This window comes from Ranitomeya imitator, chromosome 4, assembly GCF_032444005.1.
Source record: "Ranitomeya imitator isolate aRanImi1 chromosome 4, aRanImi1.pri, whole genome shotgun sequence".
In the NCBI taxonomy this organism is placed as follows: domain Eukaryota; kingdom Metazoa; phylum Chordata; class Amphibia; order Anura; family Dendrobatidae; genus Ranitomeya; species Ranitomeya imitator.
In genome coordinates, this window is record NC_091285.1 from 112,582,847 (window position 1) to 112,600,239 (window position 17,393).

Sequence of the window (17,393 nt, forward strand, 5' to 3'; positions counted from 1 at the left end):
TGTATAGTGTAGGGAGTAGAGTGTAGAGTGTAGGGTATAGAGTGTAGAGTGTAGGGTGTAGGGTATAGAGTGTAGGGTATAGAGTGTAGGGTATAGAGTGTAGGGTGTAGAGTGTAGGGTGTAGAGTGTAGGGTGTAGAGTGTAGGGTATAGAGTGTAGGGTATAGAGTGTAGGGTATAGAGTGTAGGGTGTAGAGTGTAGAGTGTAGGGTATAGAGTGTATAGTGTAGGGAGTAGAGTGTAGAGTGTAGGGTATAGAGTGTAGAGTGTAGGGTATAGAGTGTAGGGTATAGAGTGTAGGGTGTAGAGTGTAGGGTATAGAGTGTAGAGTGTAGGGTATAGAGTGTAGGGTGTAGGGTATAGAGTGTGGCGTATAGAGTGTAGAGTGTAGGGTATAGAGTGTAGGGTGTAGGGTATAGAGTGTAGAGTGTAGAGTATAGAGTGTAGGGTATAGAGTGTAGGGTATAGAGTGTAGGGAATAGAGTGTAGGGTGTAGAGTGTAGGGTGTAGAGTGTAGGGTATAGAGTGTAGAGTGTAGGGTATAGAGTGTAGGGTGTAGGGTATAGAGTGTGGCGTATAGGGTGTAGAGTGTAGGGTATAGAGTGTAGGGTGTAGGGTATAGAGTGTAGAGTGTAGGGTATAGAGTGTAGGGTATAGAGTGTAGGGTATAGAGTGTAGGGAATAGAGTGTAGGGTGTAAGGTGTAGAGTGTAGGGTATATACTGTAGGGTATAGAGTGTAGGCTATAGAGTGTAGGGTATAGAGTGTAGAGTGTAGGGTATAGAGTGTAGGGTATAGAGTGTAGGGTATAGAGTGTAGGGTATAGAGTGTAGGGTACAGGGTATAGAGTGTAGGGTGTAGAGTGTAGGGTGTAGAGTGTAGGGTATAGAGTGTAGGGTATAGAGTGTAGGGTGTAGGGTATAGAGTGTAGGGTATAGAGTGTAGGGTATAGAGTGTAGAGTGTAGAGTGTATGGTATAGAGTGTAGAGTGTAGGGTATAGAGTGTAGGGTATAGACTGTAGGGTATAGAGTGTGGCGTATAGAGTGTAGGGTATAGAGTGTAGAGTGTAGGGTATAGAGTGTACGGTATAGAGTGTAGGGTATAGAGTGTAGGGTATAGAGTGTAGAGTGTAGGGTACAGAATGTAGGGTATAGAGTGTAGGGTATAGAGTGTAGGGAATAGAGTGTAGAGTGTAAGGTATAGAGTGTAGAGTGTAGGGTATAGACTGTAGGGTGTAGAGTGTAGGGAGTAGAGTGTAGGGTATAGAGTGTAGAGTGTAGGGTATAGAGTGCAGGGTATAGAGTGTAGGGTATAGAGTGTAGAGTGTAGGCTATAGAGTGTAGGGTATAGAGTGTAGAGTGTAGGGTATAGAGTGTAGGGTATAGAGTGTAGGGTATAGAGTGTAGGGTGTAGAGTGTAGGGTGTAGAGTGTAGGGTATAGAGTGCAAGTTGTAGAGTGTAGGGTATAGAGTGTAGGGTGTAGAGTGTAGGGTATAGAGTGTAGGGTATAGAGTGTAGGGTATAGAGTGTATCGTGTAGGGTATAGAGTGTATGCTATAGAGTGTATGGTGTAGAGTGTATGGTGTAGAGTGTATGGTGTAGAGTGTAGGGTATAGAGTGTAGGGTATAGAGTGTAGGGTATAGAGTGTAGGGTATAGAGTGTATGTTATAGAGTGTAGGGTATAGAGTGTAGAGTGTAGGGTATAGAGTTTAGAGTGTAGTGTATAGAGTGTAGGGTATAAAGTGTAGGGTATATAGTGAAGGGTATAGAGTGTAGGGTAAAGAGTGTAGGGTATAGAGTGTAGGGTGTAGAGTGTAGGGTATAGAGAGTAGGGTATAAAGTGTAGAGTGTAGGGTATAGAGTGTATAGTGTAGGGTATAGAGTGTAGGGTATAGAGTGTAGGGTATAGAGTGTAGAGTGTATGCTATAGAGTGTATGGTGTAGAGTGTATGGTATAGAGTGTAGGGTATAGAGTGTAGAGTGTAGGGATTAGAGTGTAGGGTATAGAGTGTAGGCTATAGAGTGTAGGGTATAGAGTGTAGAGTGTAGGTTATAGAGTGTAGGGTATAGAGTGTAGGGTGTAGAGTGTAGGGTATAGAGTGTTGGGTGTAGATTGCAGGGTGTAGAGTGCAGGGTATAGAGTGTAGGATATAGAGTGTAGGGTATAGAGTGTAGGGTGTAGGGTATAGAGTGTAGAGTGTAGGGTATAGAGTGTAGGGTATAGAGTGTAGGGAATAGAGTGTAGAGTGTAAGGTGTAGAGTGTAGGGTATAGAGTGTAGGGTATATACTGTAGGGTATAGAGTGTAGGCTATAGAGTGTAGGGTATAGAGTGTAGAGTGTAGGGTATAGAGTGTAGGGTATAGAGTGTAGGGTGTAGAGTGTAGGGTTTAGAGTGTTGGGTGTAGAGTGCAGGGTGTAGAGTGCAGGGTATAGAGTGTAGGGAATAGAGTGTAGGGTATAACGTGTAGAGTGTAGGGTATAGAGTGTATAGTGTAGGGTATAGAGTGTAGGGTATAGAGTGTAGGGTATAGGGTGTAGGGTGTAGAGTGTAGGGTATAGAGTGTAGGGTATAGAGTGTAGAGTGTAGGGTATACAGTGCAGGGTATAGAGTGTAGGGTGTAGAGTGTAGGCTATAGAGTGTAGGTTATAGAGTGTAGAGTGTAGGGTATAGAGTGTAGGGTATAGAGTGTAGGGTATAGAGTGTAGAGTGCAGGGTATAGAGTGTAGGGTATAGAGTGTAGGGTATAGATTGCAGGTTGTAGAGTGCAGGTTGTAGAGTGTAGGGTATAGAGTGTAGGGTATAGAGTGTAGGGTGTAGAGTGTAGGGTATAGAGTGTAGGGTGTAGAGTGTATGGAGTAGAGTGTAGGGTATAGAGTGTAGAGTGTAGGGTATAGAGTGCAGGGTATAGAGTGTAGGGTGTAGAGTGTAGGCTATAGACTGTAGGTTATAGAGTGTAGAGTGTAGGGTATAGAGTGTAGGGTATAGAGTGTAGGGTATAGAGTGTAGGGTATAGAGTGTAGAGTGTGGGGTATAGAGTGTAGGGTATAGAGTGTAGGGTATAGATTGCAGGTTGTAGAGTGCAGGTTGTAGAGTGTAGGGTATAGAGTGTAGGGTATAGAGTGTAGGGTATAAAGTGTAGAGTGTAGGGTATAGAGTGTATAGTGTAGGGTATAGAGTGTAGGGTATAGAGTGTATAGTGTAGGGTATAGAGTGTATGCTATAGAGTATATGGTGTAGAGTGTATGGTATAGAGTGTAGGGTGTAGAGTGTATGGTATAGAGTGTAGGGTATAGAGTGTAGGGTATAGAGTGTAGGGTATAGAGTGTATGTTATAGAGTGTAGGGTATAGAGTGTAGAGTGTAGGGATTAGAGTGTAGGGATTAGAGTGTAGGGTGTAGAGTGTAAGGTGTAGAGTGTAGGGTGTAGAGTGTAGGGTATAGAGTGTAGGGTATAGAGTGTAGAGTGTAGGGATTAGAGTGTAGGGTATAGAGTGTAGGGTATAGAGTGTAGGGTAAAGAGTGTAGAGTGTAGGGTACAGAGTGCAGGGTGTAGAGTGTAGTGTATAGAGTGTAGGGTGTAGAGTGTAGGGTATAGAGTGTAGGGTATAGAGTGTAGGGTATAGAGTGTAGGGTATAGAGTGTAAGGTATAGAGTGTAGGGTGTAGAGTGTAGGGTGTAGAGTGTAGGGTGTAGTGTGTAGGGTATAGAGTGTAGGGTTTAGAGTGTAGGGTATAGAGTAGAGTGTAGGGATTAGAGTGTAGGGTATAGAGTGTAGGGTAGAGTGTAGAGTGTAGGCTATAGAGTGTAGGCTATAGAGTGTAGGGTATGGAGTGTAGGGTATAGAGTGTAGGGTACAGAGTGTAGGGTATAGACTGTAGGGTGTAGGGTATAGAGTGTAGGGTATAGATTGCAGGTTGTAGAGTGTAGGGTATAGAGTGTAGGGTATAGAGAGTAGGGTATAAAGTGTAGAGTGTAGGGTATAGAGTGTATAGTGTAGGGTATAGAGTGTGTGGTATAGAGTGTGGGGTATAGAGTGTAGAGTGTAGGGTATAGAGTGTATGCTATAGAGTGTATGGTGTAGAGTGTATGGTATAGAGTGTAGGGTATAGAGTGTAGAGTGTATGGTATAGAGTGTATGGTATAGAGTGTAGGGTATAGAGTGTAGGGTATAGAGTGTATGTTATAGAGTGTAGGGTATAAAGTGTAGAGTGTATGGTATAGAGTGTAGGGTGTAGAGTATAGGGTATAGTGTGTAGGGTGTAGGGTGTAGAGTGTAGGGTGTAGAGTGTAGGGTGTAGAGTGTAGGGTTTAGAGTGTAGGGTATAGAGTGTAGGGTATAGAGTGTAGAGTGTAGGGATTAGAGTGTAGGGTGTATAGTGTAAGGTATAGAGTGTAGGGTATAGAGTGTATGGTACAGAGTGTAGGGTACAGAGTGTAGAGTGTAGGGTATAGAGTTTAGGGTATAGAGTGTAGGGTATAGAGTGTAGGGTATAGAGTTTATATTGTAGGGTATAGAGTGTATGCTATAGAGTGTATGGTGTAGAGTGTATGGTATAGAGTGTAGGGTGTAGAGTGTATGGTATAGAGTGTAGGGTATAGAGTGTAGGGTATAGAGTGTAGGGTATAGAGTGTATGTTATAGAGTGTAGGGTATAGAGTGTAGAGTGTAGGGTATAGAGTTTAGAGTGTAGGGTATAGAGTGTAGGGTATAGAGTGTAGGGTATAGAGTGTAGGGTATAGGGTGTAGGGTATAGAGTGTAGGGTAAAGAGTGTAGAGTGTAGGGTATAGAGTGTAGGGTACAGAGTGTAGGGTGTATAGTGTAGGGTGTAGAGTGTAGGGTGTAGAGTGTAGGGTGTAGAGTGTAGGGTATAGAGTGTAGGGTATAGAGTGTAGGGTATAGAGTGTAGGGTATAGAGTGTAGGGTGTAGAGTGTAGGGTGTAGGGTATAGAGTGTAGGGAGTAGAGTGTAGGGTATAGAGTGTAGAGTGTAGGGTATAGAGTGTATAGTGTAGGGAGTAGAGTGTAGAGTGTAGGGTATAGAGTGTAGAGTGTAGGGTGTAGGGTATAGAGTGTAGGGTATAGAGTGTAGGGTATAGAGTGTAGGGTGTAGAGTGTAGGGTGTAGAGTGTAGGGTGTAGAGTGTAGGGTATAGAGTGTAGGGTGTGGGGTATAGAGTGTAGGGTATAGAGTGTAGGGTATAGAGTGTAGGGTATAGATTGCAGGTTGTAGAGTGCAGGTTGTAGAGTGTAGGGTATAGAGTGTAGGGTATAGAGTGTAGGGTATAAAGTGTAGAGTGTAGGGTATAGAGTGTAGGGTATAGAGTGTAGGGTGTAGAGTGTAGGGTATAGAGTGTAGAGTGTAGGGTATAGAGTGTAGGGTGTAGGGTATAGAGTGTGGCGTATAGGGTGTAGAGTGTAGGGTATAGAGTGTAGGGTGTAGGGTATAGAGTGTAGAGTGTAGGGTATAGAGTGTAGGGTATAGAGTGTAGGGTATAGAGTGTAGGGAATAGAGTGTAGGGTGTAAGGTGTAGAGTGTAGGGTATAGAGTGTAGGGTATATACTGTAGGGTATAGAGTGTAGGCTATAGAGTGTAGGGTATAGAGTGTACAGTGTAGGGTGTACAGTGTAGGGTATAGAGTGTAGGGTATAGAGTGTAGGGTATAGAGTGTAGGGTACAGGGTATAGAGTGTAGGGTGTAGAGTGTAGGGTGTAGAGTGTAGGGTATAGAGTGTAGGGTATAGAGTGTAGGGTGTAGGGTATAGAGTGTAGGGTATAGAGTGTAGGGTATAGAGTGTAGAGTGTAGAGTGTATGGTATAGAGTGTAGGGTATAGAGTGTAGGGTATAGACTGTAGGGTATAGAGTGTGGCGTATAGAGTGTAGGGTATAGAGTGTAGAGTGTAGGGTATAGAGTGTACGGTATAGAGTGTAGGGTATAGAGTGTAGGGTATAGAGTGTAGAGTGTAGGGTACAGAATGTAGGGTATAGAGTGTAGGGTATAGAGTGTAGGGAATAGAGTGTAGAGTGTAAGGTATAGAGTGTAGAGTGTAGGGTATAGACTGTAGGGTGTAGAGTGTAGGGAGTAGAGTGTAGGGTATAGAGTGTAGAGTGTAGGGTATAGAGTGCAGGGTATAGAGTGTAGGGTATAGAGTGTAGAGTGTAGGCTATAGAGTGTAGGGTATAGAGTGTAGAGTGTAGGGTATAGAGTGTAGGGTATAGAGTGTAGGGTATAGAGTGTAGGGTGTAGAGTGTAGGGTATAGAGTGCAGGTTGTAGAGTGTAGGGTATAGAGTGTAGGGTGCAGAGTGTAGGGTATAGAGTGTAGGGTATAGAGTGTAGGGTATAGAGTGTATCGTGTAGGGTATAGAGTGTATGCTATAGAGTGTATGGTGTAGAGTGTATGGTGTAGAGTGTATGGTGTAGAGTGTAGGGTATAGAGTGTAGGGTATAGAGTGTAGGGTATAGAGTGTAGGGTATAGAGTGTAGGGTATAGAGTGTATGTTATAGAGTGTAGGGTATAGAGTGTAGAGTGTAGGGTATAGAGTTTAGAGTGTAGTGTATAGAGTGTAGGGTATAAAGTGTAGGGTATATAGTGAAGGGTATAGAGTGTAGGGTAAAGAGTGTAGAGTGTAGGGTACAGAGTGCAGGGTGTAGAGTGTAGGGTATAGAGTGTAGGGTGTAGAGTGTAGGCTGTAGAGTGTAGGGTGTAGGGTATAGAGTGTAGGGTATAGAGTGTAGGGTATAGAGTGTAGGGTATAGAGTGTAGGGTGTAGGGATTAGAGTGTAGGGATTAGAGTGTAGGGTGTAGAGTGTAGGGTGTAGAGTGTAGGGTATAGAGTGTAGGGTATAGAGTGTAGGGTATAGAGTGTAGAGTGTAGGGTATAGAGTGTAGGGTATAGAATGTAGGGTATAGAGTGTAGGGTAAAGAGTGTAGAGTGTAGGGTACAGAGTGCAGGGTGTAGAGTGTAGGGTATAGAGTGTAGAGTGTGGGGTGTAGAGTGTAGGGTGTAGAGTGTAGGGTATAGAGTGTAGGGTATAGAGTTTATATTGTAGGGTATAGAGTGTATGCTATAGAGTGTATGGTGTAGAGTGTATGGTATAGAGTGTAGGGTGTAGAGTGTATGGTATAGAGTGTAGGGTATAGAGTGTAGGGTATAGAGTGTAGGGTATAGAGTGTATGTTATAGAGTGTAGGGTATAGAGTGTAGAGTGTAGGGTATAGAGTTTAGAGTGTAGGGTATAGAGTGTAGGGTATAGAGTGTAGGGTATAGAGTGTAGGGTATAGGGTGTAGGGTATAGAGTGTAGGGTAAAGAGTGTAGAGTGTAGGGTATAGAGTGTAGGGTACAGAGTGTAGAGTGTAGAGTGTAGGGTGTAGAGTGTAGGGTATAGAGTGTAGGGTGTAGAGCGTAGGGTGTAGAGTGTAGGGTATAGAGTGTAGGGTATAGAGTGTAGGGTATAGAGTGTAGGGTGTAGAGTGTAGGGTGTAGAGTGTAGGGTATAAAGTGTAGGGAGTAGAGTGTAGGGTATAGAGTGTAGAGTGTAGGGTATAGAGTGTAGGGTATAGAGTGTAGGGTATAGAGTGTATCGTGTAGGGTATAGAGTGTATGCTATAGAGTGTATGGTGTAGAGTGTATGGTGTAGAGTGTATGGTGTAGAGTGTAGGGTATAGAGTGTAGGGTATAGAGTGTAGGGTATAGAGTGTAGGGTATAGAGTGTAGGGTATAGAGTGTATGTTATAGAGTGTAGAGTGTATGGTATAGAGTTTAGAGTGTAGTGTATAGAGTGTAGGGTATAAAGTGTAGGGTATATTGTGAAGGGTATAGAGTGTAGGGTAAAGAGTGTAGAGTGTAGGGTACAGAGTGCAGGGTGTAGAGTGTAGGGTATAGAGTGTAGGGTGTAGAGTGTAGGCTGTAGAGTGTAGGGTGTAGGGTATAGAGTGTAGGGTATAGAGTGTAGGGTATAGAGTGTAGGGTATAGAGTGTAGGGTATAGAGTGTAGGGTATAGAGTGTAGGGTGTAGGGATTAGAGTGTAGGGATTAGAGTGTAGGGTGTAGAGTGTAGGGTGTAGAGTGTAGGGTATAGAGTGTAGGGTATAGAGTGTAGGGTATAGAGTGTAGAGTGTAGGGTATAGAGTGTAGGGTATAGAATGTAGGGTATAGAGTGTAGGGTAAAGAGTGTAGAGTGTAGGGTACAGAGTGCAGGGTGTAGAGTGTAGGGTATAGAGTGTAGAGTGTAGGGTGTAGAGTGTAGGGTGTAGAGTGTAGGGTATAGAGTGTAGGGTATAGAGTTTATATTGTAGGGTATAGAGTGTATGCTATAGAGTGTATGGTGTAGAGTGTATGGTATAGAGTGTAGGGTGTAGAGTGTATGGTATAGAGTGTAGGGTATAGAGTGTAGGGTATAGAGTGTAGGGTATAGAGTGTAGGGTATAGAGTGTATGATATAGAGTGTAGGGTATAGAGTGTAGAGTGTAGGGTATAGAGTTTAGAGTGTAGGGTATAGAGTGTAGGGTATAGAGTGTAGGGTATAGAGTGTAGGGTATAGAGTGTAGGGTATAGGGTGTAGGGTATAGAGTGTAGGGTAAAGAGTGTAGAGTGTAGGGTATAGAGTGTAGGGTACAGAGTGTAGAGTGTAGAGTGTAGGGTGTAGAGTGTAGGGTATAGAGTGTAGGGTGTAGGGTGTAGAGTGTAGAGTGTAGGGTATAGAGTGTAGGGTATAGAGTGTAGGGTATAGAGTGTAGGGTGTAGAGTGTAGGGTGTAGAGTGTAGGGTATAAAGTGTAGGGAGTAGAGTGTAGGGTATAGAGTGTAGAGTGTAGGGTATAGAGTGTATAGTGTAGGGAGTAGAGTGTAGAGTGTAGGGTATAGAGTGTAGAGTGTAGGGTGTAGGGTATAGAGTGTAGGGTATAGAGTGTAGGGTGTAGAGTGTAGGGTGTAGAGTGTAGGGTGTAGAGTGTAGGGTATAGAGTGTAGGATATAGAGTGTAGGGTGTAGAGTGTAGGGTGTAGAGTGTAGGGTATAGAGTGTAGGGAGTAGAGTGTAGGGTATAGAGTGTAGAGTGTAGGGTATAGAGTGTATAGTGTAGGCAGTAGAGTGTAGAGTGTAGGGTATAGAGTGTAGGGTGTAGGGTATAGAGTGTAGGGTATAGAGTGTAGGGTATAGAGTGTAGGGTGTAGAGTGTAGGGTATAGAGTGTAGAGTGTAGGGTATAGAGTGTAGGGTGTAGGGTATAGAGTGTGGCGTATAGGGTGTAGAGTGTAGGGTATAGAGTGTAGGGTGTAGGGTATAGAGTGTAGAGTGTAGGGTATAGAGTGTAGGGTATAGAGTGTCGGGTATAGAGTGTAGGGTGTAAGGTGTAGAGTGTAGGGTATAGAGTGTAGGGTATATACTGTAGGGTATAGAGTGTAGGCTATAGAGTGTAGGGTGTAGGGTATAGAGTGTAGGGTATAGAGTGTAGGGTATAGAGTGTAGGGTACAGGGTATAGAGTGTAGGGTGTAGAGTGTAGGGTGTAGAGTGTAGGGTATAGAGTGTAGGGTATAGAGTGTAGGGTGTAGGGTATAGAGTGTAGGGTATAGAGTGTAGGGTATAGAGTGTAGAGTGTAGAGTGTATGGTATAGAGTGTAGAGTGTAGTGTATAGAGTGTAGGGTATAGACTGTAGGGTATAGAGTGTGGCGTATAGAGTGTAGGGTATAGAGTGTAGAGTGTAGGGTATAGAGTGTACGGTATAGAGTGTAGGGTATAGAGTGTAGGGTATAGAGTGTAGAGTGTAGGGTACAGAATGTAGGGTATAGAGTGTAGGGTATAGAGTGTAGGGAATAGAGTGTAGAGTGTAAGGTATAGAGTGTAGAGTGTAGGGTATAGACTGTAGGGTGTAGAGTGTAGGGAGTAGAGTGTAGGGTATAGAGTGTAGAGTGTAGGGTATAGAGTGCAGGGTATAGAGTGTAGGGTATAGAGTGTAGAGTGTAGGCTATAGAGTGTAGGGTATAGAGTGTAGAGTGTAGGGTATAGAGTGTAGGGTATAGAGTGTAGGGTATAGAGTGTAGGGTGTAGAGTGTAGGGTATAGAGTGCAGGTTGTAGAGTGTAGGGTATAGAGTGTAGGGTGTAGAGTGTAGGGTATAGAGTGTAGGGTATAGAGTGTATCGTGTAGGGTATAGAGTGTATGCTATAGAGTGTATGGTGTAGAGTGTATGGTGTAGAGTGTATGGTGTAGAGTGTATGGTGTAGAGTGTAGGGTATAGAGTGTAGGGTATAGAGTGTAGGGTATAGAGTGTAGGGTATAGAGTGTATGTTATAGAGTGTAGGGTATAGAGTGTAGAGTGTAGGGTATAGAGTTTAGAGTGTAGTGTATAGAGTGTAGGGTATAAAGTGTAGGGTATATAATGAAGGGTATAGAGTGTAGGGTAAAGAGTGTAGAGTGTAGGGTACAGAGTGCAGGGTGTAGAGTGTAGGGTATAGAGTGTAGGGTGTAGAGTGTAGGCTGTAGAGTGTAGGGTGTAGGGTATAGAGTGTAGGGTATAGAGTGTAGGGTATAGAGTGTAGGTTATAGAGTGAAGGGTATAGAGTGTAGGGTGTAGGGATTAGAGTGTAGGGATTAGAGTGTAGGGTGTAGAGTGTAGGGTGTAGAGTGTAGGGTATAGAGTGTAGGGTATAGAGTGTAGGGTATAGAGTGTAGAGTGTAGGGTATAGAGTGTAGGGTATAGAATGTAGGGTATAGAGTGTAGGGTAAAGAGTGTAGAGTGTAGGGTACAGAGTGCAGGGTGTAGAGTGTAGGGTATAGAGTGTAGAGTGTAGGGTGTAGAGTGTAGGGTGTAGAGTGTAGGGTATAGAGTGTAGGGAGTAGAGTGTAGGGTATAGAGTGTAGAGTGTAGGGTACAGAGTGTATAGTGTAGGGAGTAGAGTGTAGAGTGTAGGGTATAGAGTGTAGAGTGTAGGGTGTAGGGTATAGAGTGTAGGGTATAGAGTGTAGGGTGTAGAGTGTAGGGTGTAGAGTGTAGGGTGTAGAGTGTAGGGTATAGAGTGTAGGGTATAGAGTGTAGGGTATAGAGTGTAGGGTGTAGAGTGTAGGGTGTAGAGTGTAGGGTATAGAGTGTAGGGAGTAGAGTGTAGGGTATAGAGTGTAGAGTGTAGGGTATAGAGTGTATAGTGTAGGGAGTAGAGTGTAGAGTGTAGGGTATAGAGTGTAGAGTGTAGGGTGTAGGGTATAGAGTGTAGGGTATAGAGTGTAGGGTGTAGAGTGTAGGGTGTAGAGTGTAGGGTATAGAGTGTAGGGTGTAGGGTATAGAGTGTGGCGTATAGGGTGTAGAGTGTAGGGTATAGAGTGTAGGGTGTAGGGTATAGAGTGTAGAGTGTAGGGTATAGAGTGTAGGGTATAGAGTGTAGGGTATAGAGTGTAGGGAATAGAGTGTAGGGTGTAAGGTGTAGAGTGTAGGGTATAGAGTGTAGGGTATATACTGTAGGGTATAGAGTGTAGGCTATAGAGTGTAGGGTATAGAGTGTAGAGTGTAGGGTATAGAGTGTAGGGTATAGAGTGTAGGGTATAGAGTGTAGGGTATAGAGTGTAGGGTATAGAGTGTAGGGTACAGGGTATAGAGTGTAGGGTGTAGAGTGTAGGGTGTAGAGTGTAGGGTATAGAGTGTGGGGTATAGAGTGTAGGGTGTAGGGTATAGAGTGTAGGGTATAGAGTGTAGGGTATAGAGTGTAGAGTGTATGGTATAGAGTGTAGAGTGTAGGGTATAGAGTGTAGGGTATAGACTGTAGGGTATAGAGTGTGGCGTATAGAGTGTAGGGTATAGAGTGTAGAGTGTAGGGTATAGAGTGTAGGGTATAGAGTGTAGAGTGTAGGGTACAGAATGTAGGGTATAGAGTGTAGGGTATAGAGTGTAGGGAATAGAGTGTAGAGTGTAAGGTATAGAGTGTAGAGTGTAGGGTATAGACTGTAGGGTGTAGATTGTAGGGAGTAGAGTGTAGGGTATAGAGTGTAGAGTGTAGGGTATAGAGTGCAGGGTATAGAGTGTAGGGTATAGAGTGTAGAGTGTAGGCTATAGAGTGTAGGGTATAGAGTGTAGAGTGTAGGGTATAGAGTGTAGGGTATAGAGTGTAGGGTATTGAGTGTAGGGTGTAGAGTGTAGGGTATAGAGTGCAGGTTGTAGAGTGTAGGGTATAGAGTGTAGGGTGTAGAGTGTAGGGTATAGAGTGTAATGTATAGAGTGTAGGGTATAGAGTGTATCGTGTAGGGTATAGAGTGTATGCTATAGAGTGTATGGTGTAGAGTGTATGGTGTAGAGTGTATGGTGTAGAGTGTAGGGTATAGAGTGTAGGGTATAGAGTGTAGGGTATAGAGTGTAGGGTATAGAGTGTATGTTATAGAGTGTAGGGTATAGAGTGTAGAGTGTAGGGTATAGAGTTTAGAGTGTAGTGTATAGAGTGTAGGGTATAAAGTGTAGGGTATATAGTGAAGGGTATAGAGTGTAGGGTAAAGAGTGTAGAGTGTAGGGTACAGAGTGCAGGGTGTAGAGTGTAGGGTATAGAGTGTAGGGTGTAGAGTGTAGGCTGTAGAGTGTAGGGTGTAGGGTATAGAGTGTAGGGTATAGAGTGTAGGGTATAGAGTGTAGGGTATAGAGTGTAGGGTATAGAGTGTAGGGTGTAGGGATTAGAGTGTAGGGATTAGAGTGTAGGGTGTAGAGTGTAGGGTGTAGAGTGTAGGGTATAGAGTGTAGGGTATAGAGTGTAGGGTATAGAGTGTAGAGTGTAGGGTATAGAGTGTAGGGTATAGAATGTAGGGTATAGAGTGTAGGGTAAAGAGTGTAGAGTGTAGGGTACAGAGTGCAGGGTGTAGAGTGTAGGGTATAGAGTGTAGAGTGTAGAGTGTAGGGTGTAGAGTGTAGGGTATAGAGTGTAGGGTATAGAGTTTATATTGTAGGGTATAGAGTGTATGCTATAGAGTGTATGGTGTAGAGTGTATGGTATAGAGTGTAGGGTGTAGAGTGTATGGTATAGAGTGTAGGGTATAGAGTGTAGGGTATAGAGTGTCGGGTATAGAGTGTATGTTATAGAGTGTAGGGTATAGAGTGTAGAGTGTAGGGTATAGAGTTTAGAGTGTAGGGTATAGAGTGTAGGGTATAGAGTGTAGGGTATAGAGTGTAGGGTATAGGGTGTAGGGTATAGAGTGTAGGGTAAAGAGTGTAGAGTGTAGGGTATAGAGTGTAGGGTGTAGAGTGTAGGGTGTAGAGTGTAGGGTGTAGAGTGTAGGGTATAGAGTGTAGGGTATAGAGTGTAGGGTATAGAGTGTAGGGTGTAGAGTGTAGGGTGTAGAGTGTAGGGTATAAAGTGTAGGGAGTAGAGTGTAGGGTATAGAGTGTAGAGTGTAGGGTATAGAGTGTATAGTGTAGGGAGTAGAGTGTAGAGTGTAGGGTATAGAGTGTAGAGTGTAGGGTGTAGGGTATAGAGTGTAGGGTCTGGAGTGTAGGGTATAGAGTGTAGGGTGTAGAGTGTAGGGTGTAGAGTGTAGGGTGTAGAGTGTAGGGTATAGAGTGTAGGGTATAGAGTGTAGGGTGTAGAGTGTAGGGTGTAGAGTGTAGGGTATAGAGTGTAGGGAGCAGAGTGTAGGGTATAGAGTGTAGAGTGTAGGGTATAGAGTGTATAGTGTAGGCAGTAGAGTGTAGAGTGTAGGGTATAGAGTGTAGAGTGTAGGGTGGAGGGTATAGAGTGTAGGGTATAGAGTGTAGGGTGTAGAGTGTAGGGTATAGAGTGTAGAGTGTAGGGTATAGAGTGTAGGGTGTAGGGTATAGAGTGTGGCGTATAGGGTGTAGAGTGTAGGGTATAGAGTGTAGGGTATAGAGTGTAGGGTATAGAGTGTAGGGTATAGAGTGTAGGGTGTAAGGTGTAGAGTGTAGGGTATAGAGTGTAGGGTATATACTGTAGGGTATAGAGTGTAGGCTATAGAGTGTAGGGTATAGAGTGTAGAGCGTAGGGTATAGAGTGTAGGGTATAGAGTGTAGGGTATAGAGTGTAGGGTACAGGGTATAGAAAGTAGGGTGTAGAGTGTAGGGTGTAAGGTGTAGAGTGTAGGGTATAGAGTGTAGGGTATATACTGTAGGGTATAGAGTGTAGGGTATAGAGTGTAGGGTATAGAGTGTAGGGTGTAGGGTATAGAGTGTAGGGTATAGAGTGTAGGGTATAGAGTGTAGAGTGTAGAGTGTATGGTATAGAGTGTAGAGTGTAGTGTATAGAGTGTAGGGTATAGACTGTAGGGTATAGAGTGTGGCGTATAGAGTGTAGGGTATAGAGTGTAGAGTGTAGGGTATAGAGTGTACGGTATAGAGTGTAGGGTATAGAGTGTAGGGTATAGAGTGTAGAGTGTAGGGTACAGAATGTAGGGTATAGAGTGTAGGGTATAGAGTGTAGGGAATAGAGTGTAGAGTGTAAGGTATAGAGTGTAGAGTGTAGGGTATAGACTGTAGGGTGTAGAGTGTAGGGAGTAGAGTGTAGGGTATAGAGTGTAGAGTGTAGGGTATAGAGTGCAGGGTATAGAGTGTAGGGTATAGAGTGTAGAGTGTAGGCTATAGAGTGTAGGGTATAGAGTGTAGAGTGTAGGGTATAGAGTGTAGGGTATAGAGTGTAGGGTATAGAGTGTAGGGTGTAGAGTGTAGGGTATAGAGTGCAGGTTGTAGAGTGTAGGGTATAGAGTGTAGGGTGTAGAGTGTAGGGTATAGAGTGTAGGGTATAGAGTGTAGGGTATAGAGTGTATCGTGTAGGGTATAGAGTGTATGCTATAGAGTGTATGGTGTAGAGTGTATGGTGTAGAGTGTATGGTGTAGAGTGTAGGGTATAGAGTGTAGGGTATAGAGTGTAGGGTATAGAGTGTATGTTATAGAGTGTATGTTATAGAGTGTAGGGTATAGAGTGTAGAGTGTAGGGTATAGAGTTTAGAGTGTAGTGTATAGAGTGTAGGGTATAAAGTGTAGGGTATATAGTGAAGGGTATAGAGTGTAGGGTAAAGAGTGTAGAGTGTAGGGTACAGAGTGCAGGGTGTAGAGTGTAGGGTATAGAGTGTAGGGTGTAGAGTGTAGGCTGTAGAGTGTAGGGTGTAGGGTATAGAGTGTAGGGTATAGAGTGTAGGGTATAGAGTGTAGGGTATAGAGTGTAGGGTATAGATTGTAGGGTGTAGGGATTAGAGTGTAGGGATTAGAGTGTAGGGTGTAGAGTGTAGGGTGTAGAGTGTAGGGTATAGAGTGTAGGGTATAGCGTGTAGGGTATAGAGTGTAGAGTGTAGGGTATAGAGTGTAGGGTATAGAATGTAGGGTATAGAGTGTAGGGTAAAGAGTGTAGAGTGTAGGGTACAAAGTGCAGGGTGTAGAGTGTAGGGTATAGAGTGTAGAGTGTAGGGTGTAGAGTGTAGGGTGTAGAGTGTAGGGTATAGAGTGTAGGGTATAGAGTTTATATTGTAGGGTATAGAGTGTATGCTATAGAGTGTATGGTGTAGAGTGTATGGTATAGAGTGTAGGGTGTAGAGTGTATGGTATAGAGTGTAGGGTATAGAGTGTAGGGTATAGAGTGTATGTTATAGAGTGTAGGGTATAGAGTGTAGAGTGTAGGGTATAGAGTTTAGAGTGTAGGGTATAGAGTGTAGGGTATAGAGTGTAGGGTATAGAGTGTAGGGTATAGGGTGTAGGGTATAGAGTGTAGGGTAAAGAGTGTAGAGTGTAGGGTATAGAGTGTAGGGTACAGAGTGTAGAGTGTAGAGTGTAGGGTGTAGAGTGTAGGGTATAGAGTGTAGAGTGTAGAGTGTAGGGTGTAGAGTGTAGGGTGTAGAGTGTAGGGTATAGAGTGTAGGGTATAGAGTGTAGGGTATAGAGTGTAGGGTATAGAGTGTAGGGTGTAGAGTGTAGGGTGTAGAGTGTAGGGTATAAAGTGTAGGGAGTAGAGTGTAGGGTATAGAGTGTAGAGTGTAGGGTATAGAGTGTAGGGAGTAGAGTGTAGAGTGTAGGGTATAGAGTGTAGAGTGTAGGGTGTAGGGTATAGAGTGTAGGGTATAGAGTGTAGGGTATAGAGTGTAGGGTGTAGAGTGTAGGGTGTAGAGTGTAGGGTATAGAGTGTAGGGTATAGAGTGTAGGGTGTAGAGTGTAGGGTGTAGAGTGTAGGGTATAGAGTGTAGGGAGTAGAGTGTAGGGTATAGAGTGTAGAGTGTAGGGTATAGAGTGTATAGTGTAGGCAGTAGAGTGTAGAGTGTAGGGTATAGAGTGTAGAGTGTAGGGTGTAGGGTATAGAGTGTAGGGTATAGAGTGTAGGGTGTAGAGTGTAGGGTATAGAGTGTAGAGTGTAGGGTATAGAGTGTAGGGTGTAGGGTATAGAGTGTGGCGTATAGGGTGTAGAGTGTAGGGTATAGAGTGTAGGGTGTAGGGTATAGAGTGTAGAGGGTAGGGTATAGAGTGTAGGGTATAGAGTGTAGGGTATAGAGTGTAGGGTGTAAGGTGTAGAGTGTAGGGTATAGAGTGTAGGGTATATACTGTAGGGTATAGAGTGTAGGCTATAGAGTGTAGGGTATAGAGTGTAGAGTGTAGGGTATAGAGTGTAGGGTATATACTGTAGGGTATAGAGTGTAGGCTATAGAGTGTAGGGTATAGAGTGTAGAGTGTAGGGTATAGAGTGTAGGGTATAGAGTGTAGGGTATAGAGTGTAGGGTACAGGGTATAGAGTGTAGGGTATAGAGTGTAGGGTGTAGAGTGTAGGGTATAGAGTGCAGGTTGTAGAGTGTAGGGTATAGAGTGTAGGGTATAGAGTGTAGGGTGTAGGGTATAGAGTGTAGGGTAAAGAGTGTAGAGTGTAGGGTACAAAGTGCAGGGTGTAGAGTGTAGGGTGTAGGGTGTAGAGTGTAGGGTGTAGAGTGTAGGGTATAGAGTGTAGGGTATAGAGTTTATATTGTAGGGTATAGAGTGTATGCTATAGAGTGTATGGTGTAGAGTGTATGGTATAGAGTGTAGGGTGTAGAGTGTATGGTATAGAGTGTAGGGTATAGAGTGTAGGGTATAGAGTGTAGGGTATAGAGTGTATGTTATAGAGTGTAGGGTATAGAGTGTAGAGTGTAGGGTATAGAGTTTAGAGTGTAGGGTATAGAGTGTAGGGTATAGAGTGTAGGGTATAGAGTGTAGGGTATAGGGTGTAGGGTATAGGGTGTAGGGTATAGAGTGTAGGGTAAAGAGTGTAGAGTGTAGGGTATAGAGTGTAAGGTACAGAGTGTAGAGTGTAGAGTGTAGGGTGTAGAGTGTAGGGTATAGAGTGTAGGGTGTAGAGTGTAGGGTGTAGAGTGTAGGGTGTAGAGTGTAGGGTATAGAGTGTAGGGTATAGAGTGTAGGGTATAGAGTGTAGGGTGTAGAGTGTAGGGTGTAGAGTGTAGGGTA